We start from the raw sequence: 17,281 nt of genomic DNA, 5'->3' as shown, positions 1-17,281 counted from the left end.
ACTCTTGATGCACCCCTGTTATCTCACATATGTGATACTTCCTAATCATGTGACCCTGATAAAATACCTATGCCTCTGAGCCCTCATCTGCAAAAGGTAGATAACACCTCACTGGAAAATTCACTGTGAAGATAAAATGAGATCAGGTGTGCAAGGTTCCTTGTTGGCAATTGGTTCACAGCAAATATTTTATGATTCTGGGCTTCCCATCTGCCACTTAACCTTGGGGGTTGAGAGAAGTGGGGGAAGGAGCAGAGAAAGTTCCAGTCTGTATAAATGGACTCAACAGACTCTTCAACACTTCTTCCCAGCTTCTCATTCAGTGCAGAAATTCCCTGGATTAATCCATCATTGGTAGTCATCCAACCTTTGCTTAAACCTCTCCAGGGGCCATTCACTGGTTTACTCAATAAACAAGAACAAGACACTGGGCACCACAAAGAAGGTCAGATGTTTATCGTGCAGTTAAGAGACCTGTATTTTAGCAAAAAGACAGAGAAGTAACTGTAAGGCATATGTGGTGTGCATCAACTGAGAGGCCATGACAGGAAGCTTACAAGCTACTCACGATCTACAAAGAGTAGCTCTGATACCCAAACCTCTCCGAAATCCAGAGCCATTTCCCATTCATTTCAAGGAACATGGGACAAGATGCTTCCTCACCAAGTTCACTTAACTGCCCTCAAGGAGGACATTTCTGGGGTAGCCTTAGAATGCCGGGAAGGTGTATGTAAAAGAGGCTAGCATGAGCAAATAGCAGTGCCTTGGTGGGGAAAGTGGGGCCAGCTCCAAGATCCTCCAGCTTGTCTGTATCACAGAATGATTTCTGGGAGTCCCTATATCCACAAAGCATCCTGCAGGCAATTCCTGGACCTGCTTGGAAAGCCCCACACCCCCTATTCTCAGGGTTTATTCAAAACTTTCCTGTCTGCACTTTTCTCTACCCTCCTGCACCGTCTTCATCTTTGCCCAGTATCTCTGCTTCAGCCCGTCCCGCTAATCATTTTTATATTTGCATATCCACAAAGCATCCTGCAGGCAATTCCTGGACCTGCTTGGAAAGCCCCACACCCCCTATTCTCAGGGTTTATTCAAAACTTTCCTGTCTGCACTTTTCTCTACCCTCCTGCACCATCTTCATCTTTGCCCAGTATCTCTGCTTCAGCCTGTCCCGCTAATCATTTTTATATTTGGTTAGTTGGTTTCTAATATTCTTAGGCTCTCTCATCCTTTTCTATTTTTTGGTCGATTTCCATTTTTCTACCTCTGGCCTTGCTTTCTTCCCAGTTGCCGCAAAGCCATAAACCTAGCCGGCTCTGCAGCAGGCAGCCGCCAATCACTAGGCTCCAAGAATTGAGAGGAGGGAATCAGCAGAGAGATGGGGGGTGGGGGAATGGAAAGGCTGGGGCACTGTTGCTACAGCAAGGGAGGGGAAGGGAGCAAAAAAGAACAGAGAGCTGCCCCTCCCAGAAAGCAGACACAGCTACCACCACAGCTGTCCCTAACACCTTTCCTGCAGAAAATAAACACCTGGCCCCTCTTCCCTATGAGGCAAGGTGCCTGGTCCTTTCCCCCAAGCAGTGATTTCTCATGTAGAACCATGCACCACAGATCACTCCCTGAGAGACTTGCTCCATTCTTAGGCACTCCAGACATAAAGAGACTAAAGGATCCTGGGGTGGGGGGGTGGAGTCCTGGGCTAGATGCTTACATGAATGTTGGGATAAGACAAAGATGGTCAAGATGGGGTCTAGTGATGACGCCGTGACAGGTTTGGGGAAGATTGGGGGCTGTTGGCTTCTCAGTCACCTAGCACGGCCTCTGGTGGTTTGTCTGGGTTGGGTTTTGGGAACTTGGGGTGCTATTTAAGGGGTAACTGCTTAGCTGTTTCTTAGAAACCTCGGGAACTGAAAGGTTGGGCAGGGAAGAAGGCGGGAAGGGGGAGGTGTCAGCCAGAGATTTTAGGAGCAGAGCAGAAGAGGAGGAACATTTCTGTTCTGTGGGTGCAGGAGACAGACCTGGAAAGGTAATTCCTGGTGTACCGGCGACCCCTGCTGGCTACGCACACCAACACCCGACAGCCGGCAAGCTACAGCAGGCCTTGTTCAAGAGCCAGGCTGGACATGAGTTCACCGTGACATGTTCTGTGAATGTGTCACAGCACAATAATGACAATGTGTGCTGCGCTGTGCATGATAGTGTGTGGGCACCAGGGGGTGAACACAGTAATGCGATTGAGCCCAAAACCCACGAAATTCAGGCTCTTGAACTCCCAGCTCCCCTGGGGGCGGGGGTCTGGGTATCTAGGAAGAGCCTGACAATTGAACCCAGCCTGTCTCCCCACCAGTGCCATGTCAGTAGCACAGACCTACTCAGTGTTGCTCTATTGGGGTCAAAGTCACATTAACCAGTCCAGAAAAAGAGTGCTTTGGAATCAAACGTTCCTGGGTTAAAAATCCTCATTGTCAGGTTCTCGCATGACTTCCTTCTTTACCTTCTTTGAACCCAGTTTCCTCAGAGAAGAGGTGTGTTGAGCACAGTGTCTAATGGTAAAGCATTTAATAGATGCTAATTTTCTACCTCCCTTTTCCTTTATCTACCTCCCACCCTCAAGGTCAGGCAGAGATTTCAAAAGGCAAATAAACAGGGATGCTGTTGACAGTGATGACGGGGTTGGTTTATATTTATACCACTCATGCAAATCATTTTCAACATATTTTAATACACGGCTTTTTTCCTTTTTATTAGCCAAGCACATCATGATCATGTTTTATTGGGATAGAAATATCCCAGTGTTATGGCAGGTATCTAGAAGGATGGCCTTATGAAGTGATAACAAGGCATGACAAATCTTTCTTTATTGTGATACATTTTCATTACTCAGGTTAATCAGAAATTACCCATTAGAACAAGAGCTTAAGATAAGTACATGACAGTCATCTGCAGAGATCAAAATCTCTGATTTTCCAATGAGTACCTAATTGTTATTACCATTGTGGGGGGACGATTAATGCTTAGATTGAACTGGTCTTAAAACATTAGAATAACTCAAGGAGATATGACAGGCAGTTAGAATTAGGATATTCTGAAATTAAAAAGAAGACAGATTTCAGTTCCACCAGACTACCCTCACCCCTACAGCTGTCCAGTGACAGGGGTGGATTGCCTATGAAGTACAGAGCTCCATTTCAGCAGGAACATTGAAGCAGAGGCTGGCTGACTCCCAGGCAACTTACTATGAAAAAGATTCAGGCTGGAGAGGGAGATTGGGTAAGAGGCCCTCAGAGGTCCCTCTTCAAACATACTAGAGTAGATGATGAATACTTAGCACAGTACAAGTGCTGTTCCAACAGCCATATACCCACGGTCATTGTTAGTCACCATGGGGTACAAGTTGGGGGACAGCAATAATACCAGTGGTGTTCTTTCCTCTCTGAGATTTTGTTCTTCCCAAGGAAAGGCAAGAGTCTAGGGTCATTCCCTCTCTTCCCATCCCCATGTTTCCCTTGATTTCTTTTACAGTTCTCTCCCTTTTCCTCATAAGATCCATTTTTGAGTATCTTAAAGAAATCTTACTTAAGCAAAGAGCTTTGTCATTTAGTTTCCTCTAAGGAATGAGTGACCAGTACAAGAAAGGAACAAACATTTGTTTAGCTCCTATAAGTGTAGACCCTATAAATCTTGCCTTTGATTAAGAGAGGTGTATATCTGCTCTCATGCATGTGTGTGTGTCTCACTTGTATGTGTGGATGCAAATGTGGATGGGTCTGAAGGAATTTTTTTCTATTCAAGCCCCCTGAGGTGTCTTGATTTTTTTGTCTTTTTGAGACAAGGTCTCCCTGTAGCCCCAGCTGTCTTGGAACTCACTACGTAGACCAGGCTGGCCTTGAACTCACAGCGATCTGCCTGCCTCTGCCTCCCAAGTGCTGGGATTAAACGCGTGTGATATATATCCCACTTGGGAGTGCAATACCTTCCACGTGCACACAGACTAACTAGGAGTTATTCTTCTGGTTTCCAGATATTTAAACATGGTCCCAGGTTCCTCTGTCCCCATTCTGGGCGCCACTGTGTCAACACATCCAGACTTATCTACCTCTTTGCCTTCACATATGCATCATTGCACCTCTATCTCTATGATGGTGCAGGCAGATCCATGCATCCAAACTTCCCCATGCAAAGCCATGTATATCCTGCAGCCCCTCCTCCCAAGGACTCTGTGGAGAGTCCTGGGCACCCTCCCCTCCTGGCAGCCCCCACTTCCCACTTTCCATGCCAGGAGAGATCTAATTACACAGAAATTAGTACAGAGAAGGATCGTTTGCTTTTATGGCATCAGCGCCAGGGCAGCTGTAAATCTGGAGCCACTGCTGCAGCCGCCTCTGGGCGCTGTGCAGACTAGGAGGGGGGCTCAAACATCTACAACCTCCCTCCTCCTCATCTGTTCCACTGTCCAGGACCTGACAAGCCTTTTAGGCACCCATCACTGCAGGGGCAGGGATGTGAAAAGGGAAGGTGTGGTCAATCAAAAGATGGCACATAATAGGTGCTCAATAAATGTTCCCACTGCCCAACTACCTAGACCCAGTGACCAAAAGAGGAATATTCCTAGTGAAATTTCTCAGAATCAAGTTCCTACCAGCCTTCTTACACTTTTTTTGTAGACCCAGGTAAAGCTTTAGGGCAATGTGTCATCCTGACTTCTACTTCCGCCAAGACCCTGAACACCTTCTTAGGCAGCATCAGATAGTGAAAACAGACCACGTCTTGATTCTTCCCTTAACTAAGTGACCTTGAGCATATCTCCCAAACTGAGTCTTGGTTTCCTCATCTATGAAATGGTGGTATGAAATCCCAACTTGTGTGGTATCAAGGAGCAAGCACTAAACCAACAGAAAGGTAGTCCGCTATGATTGTTAGCAACACTAGCAATGTTTTGTTTGCCAACATTCCATGTCTCCAAGACCTCCTCTATCCCATCACAACCAGCCTCTCACTCAACTGCATCATACACTCTGGGACATTACAACACTCACGTTGGCTGTATGCAATTAAGAATGAGTGTCTCTTCATGTCTGAGTCTTATCTGAAGACAAGAGTGAGCCCAGGAGACTGCACAGTCCCTGGACACCTGGAGGCAATATTTCACTCACTGCCAGCATATGATAAATTCCTATCTTGGCACTGGTTATTTGCGTTTCTTTCTTTTTTTTATGGTACTGGGCATTGAACCCAGGACCTAATGCAAAGAAGGTAGGTGCTCAACCGCTGCAGCCCCAGCAGTGGTAGTTTTGATCACCATTATTTCGCAGAAGGAATGAATTGGTTCCTTGGGGTACTGAAGGTACTAATTAGTTGTAAAGGACTGAGAAGAATTAAGATTTGGGGATTCGGGAGGGAGCAGGAGCTGGGGACTAGGTAGAGACAGGAGACTGGACCCAGCCCAGAGCAAATCAAAGGGCCCTTTCTGGAGTAGCAGATTTAGATAGCAAATGTCCAGGCTCCCAACTTCCTGTCAATGCAATACCTAACCCAGAGGCTTGGAGTCTCCCTCTTGTTCTTTCCTGCCCTGATGTCTCCGATTAAAGGCATTTCGCCAAGAATTCCTGAATTTACTCCCATGTGTATGACACTGGCAAGCTCTAAGTGGTGTGTAGGTCAGGAAAGGGTAGGCCAAAGAAAGCAAGGGGTGCACCCCTCTCCCCAACCTCACCTACCAAGGCCTGCAAGCATTATTTGGGCAGGACCTCATGCTTCCACCATTCAGGGGTCAGAAGGAGCCGGCTGGAAGAAGAGGAGGTACAGCCTCTGTGTCTGTCTCACCCCCGGATCTGCGTCCCAGAGAGGGTGAAGATTTTGCGTGAAGGGCAGAACGGAGGGGGGAATCTCTGGCCCCCGCCTCCCGCAGCCCCCAACCCCAACTCGTGCTGCAGTCTCTCCTCGTTGTAGCAGAGCGAGAGCAAAGGGACGGGCAGTAAAGATGAGTGATGGCGCGGAGACAAGCAGAAATACACCATCATGAAAATGCTAATGACTCCTTGCTCTCTTTCTTTATGGTTGGAGTAATACAGACTTCAATCATAAAAACAATCTCCCAACATTTTAATGGGCTCCATCATGCCCGCACTTGTCGGTATATTTGAAGAATAAATCACCCTCCCCGCTCGGAATGAATTCGCTGTCAAACTCGGCTCCCTCGGAGAAAATGGATGGGGAAAGAGGATGAAGGTTTTTTTGTTGGATTTTTTTGTTGGTTTTTTGTTTTTGTTTTGGTCGGGGGGAGCTCTTCCCCTCTAACTCCCTCCTAAACTGGATTGTTTTAAGGGCTGTCTGGATTCTAAGTGGTAGGGAGCTGTCGGAACTTGGGGGAGCTGAAGAAGGAACGCCACATGGAGAGAAGTCACCCTTGGGATGGACGTGGAAGAATTAAAAGGGCCTAAACACTGGTGACATTGAGGGGAAGGGGCAAAATCCTGACACTGAATTGAGGAACACGAAAAAGATGCCCCAAAGCCGGAAAATCCACTATTTCTGCGTTATGTGTTCGGATTTCTCTCAGACCGGGCCCCAGGCAGGAGCTCAAAAAGGAAAAGAGGAAAAGTTCGAGAAATCTCTTTTGTGGGGGAGACGAGTACAGGGCCCGAAGCAAGTCCTAAAGCTGCTGCTGTGAGCTTGCGGGTTTCCGCGCAGTAAGCCACAGGTCTGCGCCGCTGCGAAGGGCAGGAGAGTCTGGGGTAACGCTCATTTCCACACAGGTGGCCGTCAGCCAATGAAAACTTGGGATGAGCTACGGCAAGCAGCCAATCCCAGTTAAGGATGAGCTGAGTTGGCAGGTTTAATTGCATCTTGATTGGTTGCCATGTTGCTAGGCAAAAATCGGGTCCTGGCGATTGATGCAGGCAAGTCTGAAGAGGCAAGTGAATACGAATATATATAGAAACATAGACTCCTGGATTGACGTATTTTTCCTCCCAAGTTCTTTCATTCCTAAAGGACTGATGGACTTAGGAGAATGACTGGCCCTGTTCTCCTATTCTAGAATGGGACAGAGTCAAATAGCCCCCCCCCCAAAGCCTTCAGAAAAAACTGGCTACCTGGAGGGCCTTCTAAATCCGACAGATCCCCAGGGAACCTCACCTTGGTCCGCCTTAAGCCTGTTTCCAAGCCTTTCGGCTGTAATCTAGGGCCACTTTTCTCTAACATGCTCAGGAACTGAACAAATCGTGCCCCACGTTTACCATGCCGCGTTACTCGAAAGAGCCTCTCCCCTGCGCGGGGTCATAGCATCACACCCAAAGGTCAGGGATGTGGGACTCCCAAGCCCGCAGCTTCGCATCCAGTTCGCCATCAACCGCCCTCCCAGCCCGGTTTGCTCCGGATCTCGGACGACTCCCGCTCCATCCTCTCCGGCCCGCACCAGGGCGAACCCCACCTGAAGCGCCCCCTGCCGGCCGCAGGCCCGCGCTCTTCCCGGATGCTCAGTCGCAGTCTCCCCGGAGGCCGAGGGGGGACGTGGGGGGAGGCCTAGGCGGCCTCGAAGGCAGCCGGCCCGCCGGTCGGAAGGAGTTCGCGCACAATATGCCACCGTTTAACTCTGAAGGCGCGCCAGCCGCCGATTGCGATGTTAATTCGGCGATGATTTAGTGGGGCGGGACGGAGCGGGCCTAGCTGCCTCTCCGTCAAAGTGCTGTCCCGGGGCTTAATATTTGTAATTGAAGCTGATGAGGACTCCGTCTCTGTTTCTACTGATAAAAAAAAAAAAAAGGCAGGGAGGAAAAAAAAAGAGCACCTAAATTATGGGGCTGGGAGAAAAACATGATTAATCAAAGGTTTGAACTGTCGTTGCGTTGGAGGCCCAGTAAATCTCGCCAGGCAGGGGAGTGCGGAGGCCGGAGGATAAATCTGAGCCTCCCGGTGTTGGTCGCCCCTTTCTGTTTGTCTCTCGCTTCGCACGTCAATTAATTCGATAATTGGCTTTGAAGAGAGGTCAGGAGATTATGGAGGGGGAACGGAGGGAGCGGTTGTGGAGGAAGGAGTCTGCGGTGGGAGCGGAGGCTAGTGCCCAGGTCTGCGGGGTCCAGCTGTGATGGACGCGAGAGCCGGGATTCTTCCCCGGGCCTGTCTGCTTCGGCTCTGGAGGAGACCCTAAACTGGAGGAGGAGACTCTAAACTGGAAGAGAGACCCTAAGGGCGGTCATGGGACCTGTGCCGAGCTGCAGTTCACAGCTCCCCAGCGGGGTCCCTAAGGCTCACTCTCAAAATCCTGCTCCACACATCTCCTGTCCCTTTTTGAAGCTGCTGGGTATTTTACCTGCAAATATGTTTGTGTGTTGGTTTGTGAACGAAATGGCTCAGCTCACCAAACCCCCATGAGCCCCTGGTTCACCCCACCTAATGTGACATTTTCCTCAAAATATTGGGGGTTCCCAGGAAGACAGGGACCAAGATTTCTCTTTGAATCCCTGCTGCCAGAGGTAGAAACTCCTTTTCCTTCACCTCCAAGCTGCCCTCCCACACCCAGACTCTAACCTCCAGTCAGAGGGTCCTTCTGTTTAAGGAAAATGCCTTTACAAGCACGTCACATATACATGTGCACTGACCATGCCACTAGGTCCCTAGCTAGAGCCTGACATAGAAGTAGATGCTTCAGAAATTCAGTGTTTCACCAACCTCTGATGGGTCCCTAAAAGGGTGGGCCTGTACCCTAAAAGAGGCTTGAACTTCTTTTAATATTGGAGAACCTGGTAAGGTCAGGGGAGGCCTGAGATGAAACCAACCTGCCATTGCGTGTATGTATGAGAGAGAGAGAGAGAGAGAGAGAGAGAGAGAGAGAGAGAGAGAATTTTGCTTTCCTTTCTGGGATCTATAGAATTCTATGCAGGGATGGGGGAAAACAGAGAATCAGGAAAATGTTTCTGAAAAAAATGACAAGATGAAATTGGATGTCTAAGAAGGTGGTGAAGGCAGGGCAACACAAGGCAGCCTGCAGTAAGGACACCCCAGGGAATCCAATACCAGCAGGACCCTGTGGAAACTCCCAGCCAGAGGCTGCCCTGGTGAGAGCAGGGCACAGCTTTGAAACACAGACAAGGAAGATAGGGGAGCAAGAGCTGTCAAACAACATGAACAGTACAGCAAGCCAGGTTTTGTTTAAGGATACCGATTTAAAACACTGGCTGCTACCAGCCAGCCATGCACACTTGCTCAGATAATCATCCTTTGTCTGCCTAAGTGGGAGGCAATAACCCATCTATGAAGGAAGTGTGGAGAATTTAGACAGCTTTGGTTTCTATGTAGAGGCTCCTCAGAGAAGTCGACTTTCTCTCTTCTTTGTTTGAAGTCAACTTTCTCTGTTTCTTTGTTACCTGGTCTAGGTTTCCTGAAGATGTCAGAAAAGAATTGACCCCTGCCACGCACACACCTGTCTTTCAGTCATAGCTTAGTTTTAGTTATGTGCTTTCTGAATGGACCCTTGGTAGCAAGTGTGTGTATGCTGGAAAATACTCTTATTTAACCAGGGACTGAGAGGTGAGGTCACAGAAGAAATCCGGATCTGGGGTCCTGCAGCTCTTTCCATTCCCCCTCAGCTAAGGTTACATACAACCATCTGTCTTTATATTATACTCAAAAAAATGAGACGTCATCTTATGAAAGACAATATAAAGGGTGCTTCTGCTGCCACAGGCGGATGAAAGATGAGACTTAGGGCATCATCACTGAGGTAGTAGAAAGAGCACTGGATCTGAACTCCGAGGAATTAGTTTTACGTCCTATACAGCCCCCTGTGATCAGAAAGTTGAAGTGACTTCTACGTGTCATATATCGGGTAAGCAGCACCCTCTCCGAGACCTCAGTTCTCCACTATCCCAGCTTATTGATTAGATAGCACAGAGTGGAATCAGATTTCCTGGGTTCACTCCTACTGCCACTTACTAGCTGTACCTCAGTTTCCTCTGTAATATTTGGATAGCAATAGTATCTACCTTATAAAGTTGTGATAGTGTTGAAGTAATTACTGTGACGAAATTAGCACAATGTCTAGTATATAATAGTCAATAATAGCTCTTTTACTATGATAATGAACATAATTCTTATAACCAACCAAACTGACTGACATGATTGGTGAAAGGTATTCACCGTTGTAACCTGCTTTGTGACTTCATCATGGTTGGGGCTTTACAATAAAGAGCGAGCACTGCCTTAAGACAGGCGCCCTCTATTTTGGTGCCTTCAAGTCTGCCAGATCAGGTTCATATAGGAGCGGTACACTTGATCATCAGTACTTTTGGCTTGTTAGTCAGTTGCTTCATTCATTAATTCATTCATTGAATGTCTATTTGAAAAGCAGCATGGTTCATCAATCCATCAAACCTATATTGAAATCCCATTATATGCCTAACACTTTTATAGGCAGTTGTTAAACCATAAGTCCATTACATTATTAGCTCTACAGAGGCATATATACTTTTTCCTTTGTGTTCCTAGTACCTAGCATGATCAGACACATGAAACACATTTATTCAATGAATACATAAACACTATGGAAATAGAGGAAAATTAGAAATATAGTTCCTGCCTTTTTTCAAAAAGGCAGAGTCTACTCAGGCATGATGGCACACACCTTTAATTATAGCACTTAGGAAGCAGAGGCAGGTGAATCTCTGTGAGTTCAAGGCCACTCTGGTCTACATAGTGAGTTCCAGATGAACCAGGGCTACAGACTGTGACCTTGTCTCAAAACAAAAACAAAACAACAACAACAAAAAAACAAACAAACAAACAAACAGAGTCTATATTTTCCAGGCTGGGCTTGAAACTCCTGGGTTTAAGGGATCCTCATGTCTCACTCGGCGTTCTGATTAGCTGGAGGTGTGCTGCCCTTAATAAGCTGTCCCATTGCGGAACAAGACCTGTAATACAAAGCAATGAGCACAATTAGACCATATTGAGTAACTAAGGTCTGGGGCTATAGCTTACCAGTAGAGCACGTCTTGCCTAGCACATGCTAAGGTCCAGGGTTTAATCCCCAGCACTGCTCAAAACAAACATTAAGAAAGTAAGTTCTAAGCTGAGAATGATGACACACGCCTTTAGTCCCAGCACTCAGGAGGCAGAGTCAGAACTCTGTGAGTTCGAGGTCAGCCTGGTCTACATAGAAAGTTCCAGGCCAGCTGGGCCTACAGGGAGACCCTGTCACAAAAAGACCAAAAAAGAAAAGAGGTAAATAAATTCTGCTAAGAGTGTGACACACTCCTAAGGCCAGCCTTGTCTACATAGTAAGTTCCAGGCTAGTCAGGGCTGAATAATGAGACCCTTTGTCCAACAAATAAAACATAAAAGGAAAGAAAAAAGAAGAGCCTGGAGAGATAGCTAGTGGCTGCAAGCATGTACTGCTTGTCCAGAAGACCCAAGTCTGGTTACTAGCATCCACATCAAGTGGCTGACAATACCTATAACTCCAGCTCCAGGGGGACCTAATACCTCTGGCCTCCTTGGGCACCTACACTCATGTGCACATACCCAGACACAGATACATACAGACACACAGACACACAGACAGACACACACAATTAAAATTAATAGAAATTTTTTTGTTGTTTTTTTTGAGACAGGGTCTCCTTGTAGCCCCAGCTGTCCTGGAACTCACTATGTAGACCAGGCTGGCCTTGAACTCACAGAGATCCGCCTGCCTCTGCCTCCCAAGTGCTGGGACTACAGGCATGTGCCACCACGCCCGGCAATAGAAATATATTTAAAGGGCTGGAGAGATGGCTCAGCAGTTAAGAACACTGGCTGATCTTGCAGAAAACCTGGGTTCGAATCCCAGCACCCACATGGCAGCTAACAACTGTCCATAACTCCAGTTCCAGGGGATCCGACAACCTCTTCTGTCCTCTGAGGGCACTGCAGAACACGGGTGCACTTACCTACATGCAGGCAATACGTGCATACACATAAAATAAAAATAATAAAATATTTTTAAAAAATAAGGGGCTGGAGAGATTGCTCAGTGGTTAAGAGCACTGACTACTCTTACAGAAGACTCAGTCTCAATTCCCAGCACCCACATGGTGGCTAACCATCTGTAACTCCAGTTCCAGGGGATTTGACACCCTCTTCTGCCCTCTGTAGGCATTGCACAACATGGGTGCACTTAACACACATGCAGGCAATATACTCATACACAGAAAATAAAATTAAATTTTTTTAAAAAAGAAAAGAAGTTTAAGTAATAGGGGCTGCATTGGGCAAGGGCCAACAGAGGAGGATCAAACCTAAAATAGTAGAATTTGGAGTGGCTCAGAAGGAGAGAGAAGGACATGTCAGCTGAAGGAGTAGTAAGTTTGAATACAGGATCCACAAGTTTGCAACCATGTGTTTCTGTATTCCAGGTCACTAAAGGGGCTGGGGAGATGGCTCAGTCAGTAAAGTGTCTGCCATGCAAATGTGAAAACCTGAGTTCAGATCCCCAGAACCCTTATAAATCCAGATGCAGTAGCATGAATCTGTAATCCCAGAACTCCTATAGCCAGATGTGAGGCAGAGACAGGAGAATCGCCATCATCCAGACTCTCAAGGGCAGCTAGCAAAGCAGGGAAGCAGGGAATAGCAAAAATCTCCTCAAACAAGGGGCAAGAATGGGGGACCAGCACCTGAAGTTTCCCTCTGACTCCATATACACATTGTAACCGCATGCTTGGGGAGGAGGGGACCACAGTGTACACACACACACACACACACACACACACACACACACACACGCACGCACACACGCACACAAAGATTTTGAAAAGATATTTGAATTTTCTATTATTTTAGATTATTTATACTCTATCTTAACCTGAAAACCAAGAATCAAGACAATAGCCAGCTGCTACCCTCTGCAAAACAAACAGATTGTAAAAGCAATTACGCTCCCGAGCTGCTGTGCCATTACCACTTCTCATTTATCTGCATCCAAGGCAACTTCCTCTTCCTCATTCTCCCACATGGTTCCAGTCCGAACTGGGATTATTGATGTCTACATTATTGCGGTCCCGTCTCCTTTTTAAATTCTTTTCCCCCCAGGCACCCTCCTACAAGATAGCCTTTAAAAAAAGACAGAAAGAAAAAGGAAAACTTCATTTCCCTTCAGTTTCCATGGTTATAGGGAGGGAAGAACTGGATCAGGAAGGAAACCAACAAGGCCTGGGTAGAAGTTGCTGAGTGCCAGGCACTTTGCAAATATTAGTTTCTTTAATTCTCGCAATAACCCTGTTAGGTTGATGTTATAATTCCCATTTTACAAGTAAGGAGGCTGAAGGTCGGGGAGTCTGCCACATTCAAAGAACAAAGAATAAATATTGGAGTAAGGATCTGAATGAGGTCTGTGGTTCAGAGCCTGTCCTTAGGGCACCTGTTTTAGATGGCCTCTGTGTCCTCTGGAGAGAAGATAACTTCAGGCCAAGTGGATGTGTCCACCCACAGCTCGTGCTTCCCCTCCAGGGCCATGATGGAGGGGCTTCAGAGCACACGGACTGAGCTGCTGGCGGCCCATAGCCTGGTCTTGTCGGCCTGACTGAATGGCATTCAAATGCGCAGTTGCACTGAACACATGCTCAAGGGTTCGAGGGAAACAGAATGAAAGCCTGAGGGTCAGACAAAGGGCTGGGGGAATTTCGGAATTCTAAACATAAACTTTCAGTTGATATTGATATGTATCAATAAGCTAGAACCCGTTTTTCTCTTTTTTTTAGATTTTTTTATTACATTTTTAAAGATTTTTGTTTAATTATGTGTGTGTGTCTTTGTGTGCATATGAGCACACGAGTGTAGGTGCACACAGAAGCCAGGGGCATCAGATCCCCCGAGAGCTGGAGTCAGGTAGTTGTAACCTGCCTGATGTGGTTGCTGGAAATTGAACTCAGGTCTTCTGGAAGAGCAGTATGTGCTCCTAACCACCAAGACATCTCTCCAGACTTACACTTTTATTTATTTTGTGTTATGCGGGCATGCCCATACCATGACACACATGAGATCAGAGGACAATGTTCAGGAGTCAGTTCTCTCTTTCCACCATATGGATTCTGGAGATCAAATTCAAGCCATCAGGCTCTGTGGCAAGCACCTTTACCCACTGAACCATATTGCCAGCCCCAAGTACCTGTTTTCTTTGTAACAGTTTCTTAGCCCTGATATACAACTTTTACATATTTAGACACTAGGCATGTGGGCCTGTTTTTATCTTCCCCTGGGTTCACATGAGGGCTGAGCCTACTCATCTCACTACTTTCCCTCTGCCCTTAGCTTTCTATCTTTCATGATTAGAAAGTTCCCAGAGTTGTCTAACAAGCAATTCTCTCTCCTTATCCTCACAGCTTCTCAAATCCATCTTTCACCTAAAACTTTAGCTTTCTGCAAAAGAAGGTGCTAATTTCTTCTCCTTGGTCTTTGGCCTTCACTGGCTACATGTCCTCTACCATCCTGACCTGAAGAATTACTAAGTTACAGCACTAGATCCCTGTCATGGTTCTACTGACTGACCTACCATTCTTCCATCCTTTGGGCACGGAAGTCTTTGGGCTGCCTGTGACCCTCATTATTGGCTCCCTTGAGCCATGCTTCATCTCAGCCTCTGTGGAGGGCTGTTGGAGAAGAACCTTGAGTGGGTTTGTTTTGTTTGCTTTTTTTTTTTGCTTGTTTGTTTTTAGTACTGGGGATTTAATCCAATGTCCTGGGCATATTTAGGCTAGTGCTCTGAGCTAAACCTTCAACCTTAGATCCTTGTTCTTAAATGAACTCCCATTAAAATGCGCAAAGCAGGGACTTGTGAGTCAGGGAAAGTTGGAAAAATAAGGACAGGAATAGAGATATCCAAATGAGGTTTCAATTTCATTTATTAGGAATTTTTAAATGGAATAAAGAAAGGGCAAGACAAATGCAGAGTCGTGAGGAACTGGCTACTAGAAGAAGGTCAGTAGGAACTCAGACTCCTCATTCTGGAGCCCATGGAGCTGGTTCCTAGAGTTCAGAGGTAGAAGAGGACCAGGCTTGGAGAATCCTGGAATGGCACCAGGTCAGAAACTACATAGCATCTTTACCTCCCTCTTCACCCTCCATCATGATGAATCATTGAGGCCTGTCAGTTCCTCCTTTTAAACCTTTCTGAACTTTACCTATGTCTCTCCATCCCAGATATAACCCCAGAGCTCAGGCTACCACCATCCCCTTCCTGGATTATGATAACAGCCTCCCATTGCTCTTACACTTCTCTTAAGATCTAGAGCTAGAATGGTCTGCCTAAAATGTAAACCTGAGTGTTATAGCTCAGTGGTAAAGTGCTTGCCTAGCACTCTTAAGTCTCTGGTTTTATCTCCAACAATGAAAAAAACACACAAACAAAAGTTCTTGAAGCTACATAGAGATTTCAAGCAAGCCTGGCATATGTAGTGACGCTCTGTCTCAAAAAAAGACCATTTTATTCAACATTCATCATTCACAAAATGTCAGTGCCAGATACAGATACACTCTGAATGTTGGGGGAACCACAGTGAACAAGGTCATTGCCCTAGAGGACCTTATCTTCTAGTACAAAAAAAAAAAAGAGCAATAAAAATAAAAATAGGGGCTTGAGAGATGGCTTAATCAGTAAAGTGCTTGCCACACAAAAATGAAGACCTGAGTCAGGATTCCCAGCACCCACATTAAGAAAATTAAAAAAAAAAAATGTGCACAGGTGTGCCTCTGTAATCCCAGCTCTGGAGAGGCAGAGACAGGCAGATCTCTGGAGTTCCCTGGCCAGTCAGCCTAAACAAATGGGTGAACTCTAGGTAAAGTGAGAGGCTTTCACAAAAAATAAGATGGTACACAATCCAGGAAACCACCTGCCATTGACTTCTGGTCTTCTCACACACACATACATGCATCACCACACAAACACATACAACGCATACACCAAAGATCCAAGTAAATAATTTTTTTTAATTAGAATAGGGACCTGGAGAGATGGCTCAGCAGTTAAGAGTGTACACTGCTCTTGCAGAGGAGCAGAGTTTGATTCCTAGCACCATCTCTTCAGCACACCAGTGGGGAGGTCTTCAGTAGCATGATCTAACATATTTGAAAAGACTAGATTAGCTGCTTACTGGGAAGGCATCACTGGAATCTAGAAACTAGCTACAAAGCTGCTATTGAAAGTAGTCTAGCAAGAGATGTCAGTGGTTGGACCAAATAGATTTTGGAAGTAATAAGGAAGTAATAAGTAACAGGATGTTTGTATATTGAGTGCCTAGCATGGTTTCTAACTAGACATTCAAGAAATATTTGGTGAATGAATTAAGAAGCAGTTAACCCAACTAAAAGAATGTGCTCTGAGCTGAAAATGAAATAATCCATCCTTACAACCTCTACTAAGAGCCCAACTTCTCTACAAACTGAAAATCAAAGGATCAGTATTGGGAAATAGATAGACAATAGACAGGCAGATAGATTAGATAGATGATGATGACAGATAGATAGATAGATAGATAGATAGATAGATAGATAGATAGATAATAGATAGATAGATAGACAGATAGATAGGTAGATGATAGATAGATAGATGATGATAAATAGAAAGGAGAGAGAGAGAGAGAGAGAGAGAGAGAGAGAGAGGCAGATAGATCTTTCATGATCCTTCATGATCTAGGTAACTCCCAAGTCAGGTGTTGTGGTTCACACCTGTAATCTTAGCACTTAGGTGGCTAAGGCAGGAAGATTAGGAGTTTGAGGTCAAATCGAGCTATATAGTGAGTTGTAAAAGCAGCCTGGGCTACATAGCAAGACCTTGTCTTAAAAAAAAATAAAAATAAGCCCGGGTTGGTGGCACACGCCTTTAGTACCAGCACTCAGGAGGCAGAGGCAGGTGGATCTCTGTGAGTTCAAGACCAGCCTGGTCTACATAGTGAGTTCAGGTCAGCTGGGACTACACGGAGACCCTGTCCCAAAAAGATAAAATAAATAAATTAATTAATTAAATAAAAATAAAAAAGGAGAGCTGGGTGTGGTGGTACAGGTCTTTAATCACAGTCAGAAAACAGAGAAAGGCAGGTGGATCTCTGTGAGATCAAGGCCAGCCTGGTCTACATAGTGAGTTCTAGGACAACTGGGGCAATAGGGAGACCTTGTCCCAACAAAACAAACAACAATAACAAAAAAGCAGGGCATGGTGGTGAATACTTGTAATCTTAGTGCTAGGGAGGTGGAGACAAACAGATCCCTGAGATTAGCCTAGCCTAGTAGATAAATTCAAGGCAAATGAGAG

The sequence above is a fragment of the Nannospalax galili genome, unplaced genomic scaffold (genome assembly GCF_000622305.1).
Source record: "Nannospalax galili isolate Female #2095 unplaced genomic scaffold, S.galili_v1.0 scaffold251, whole genome shotgun sequence".
Lineage (NCBI taxonomy): Eukaryota > Metazoa > Chordata > Mammalia > Rodentia > Spalacidae > Nannospalax > Nannospalax galili.
Note: the sequence above shows the minus strand (reverse complement) of the source record.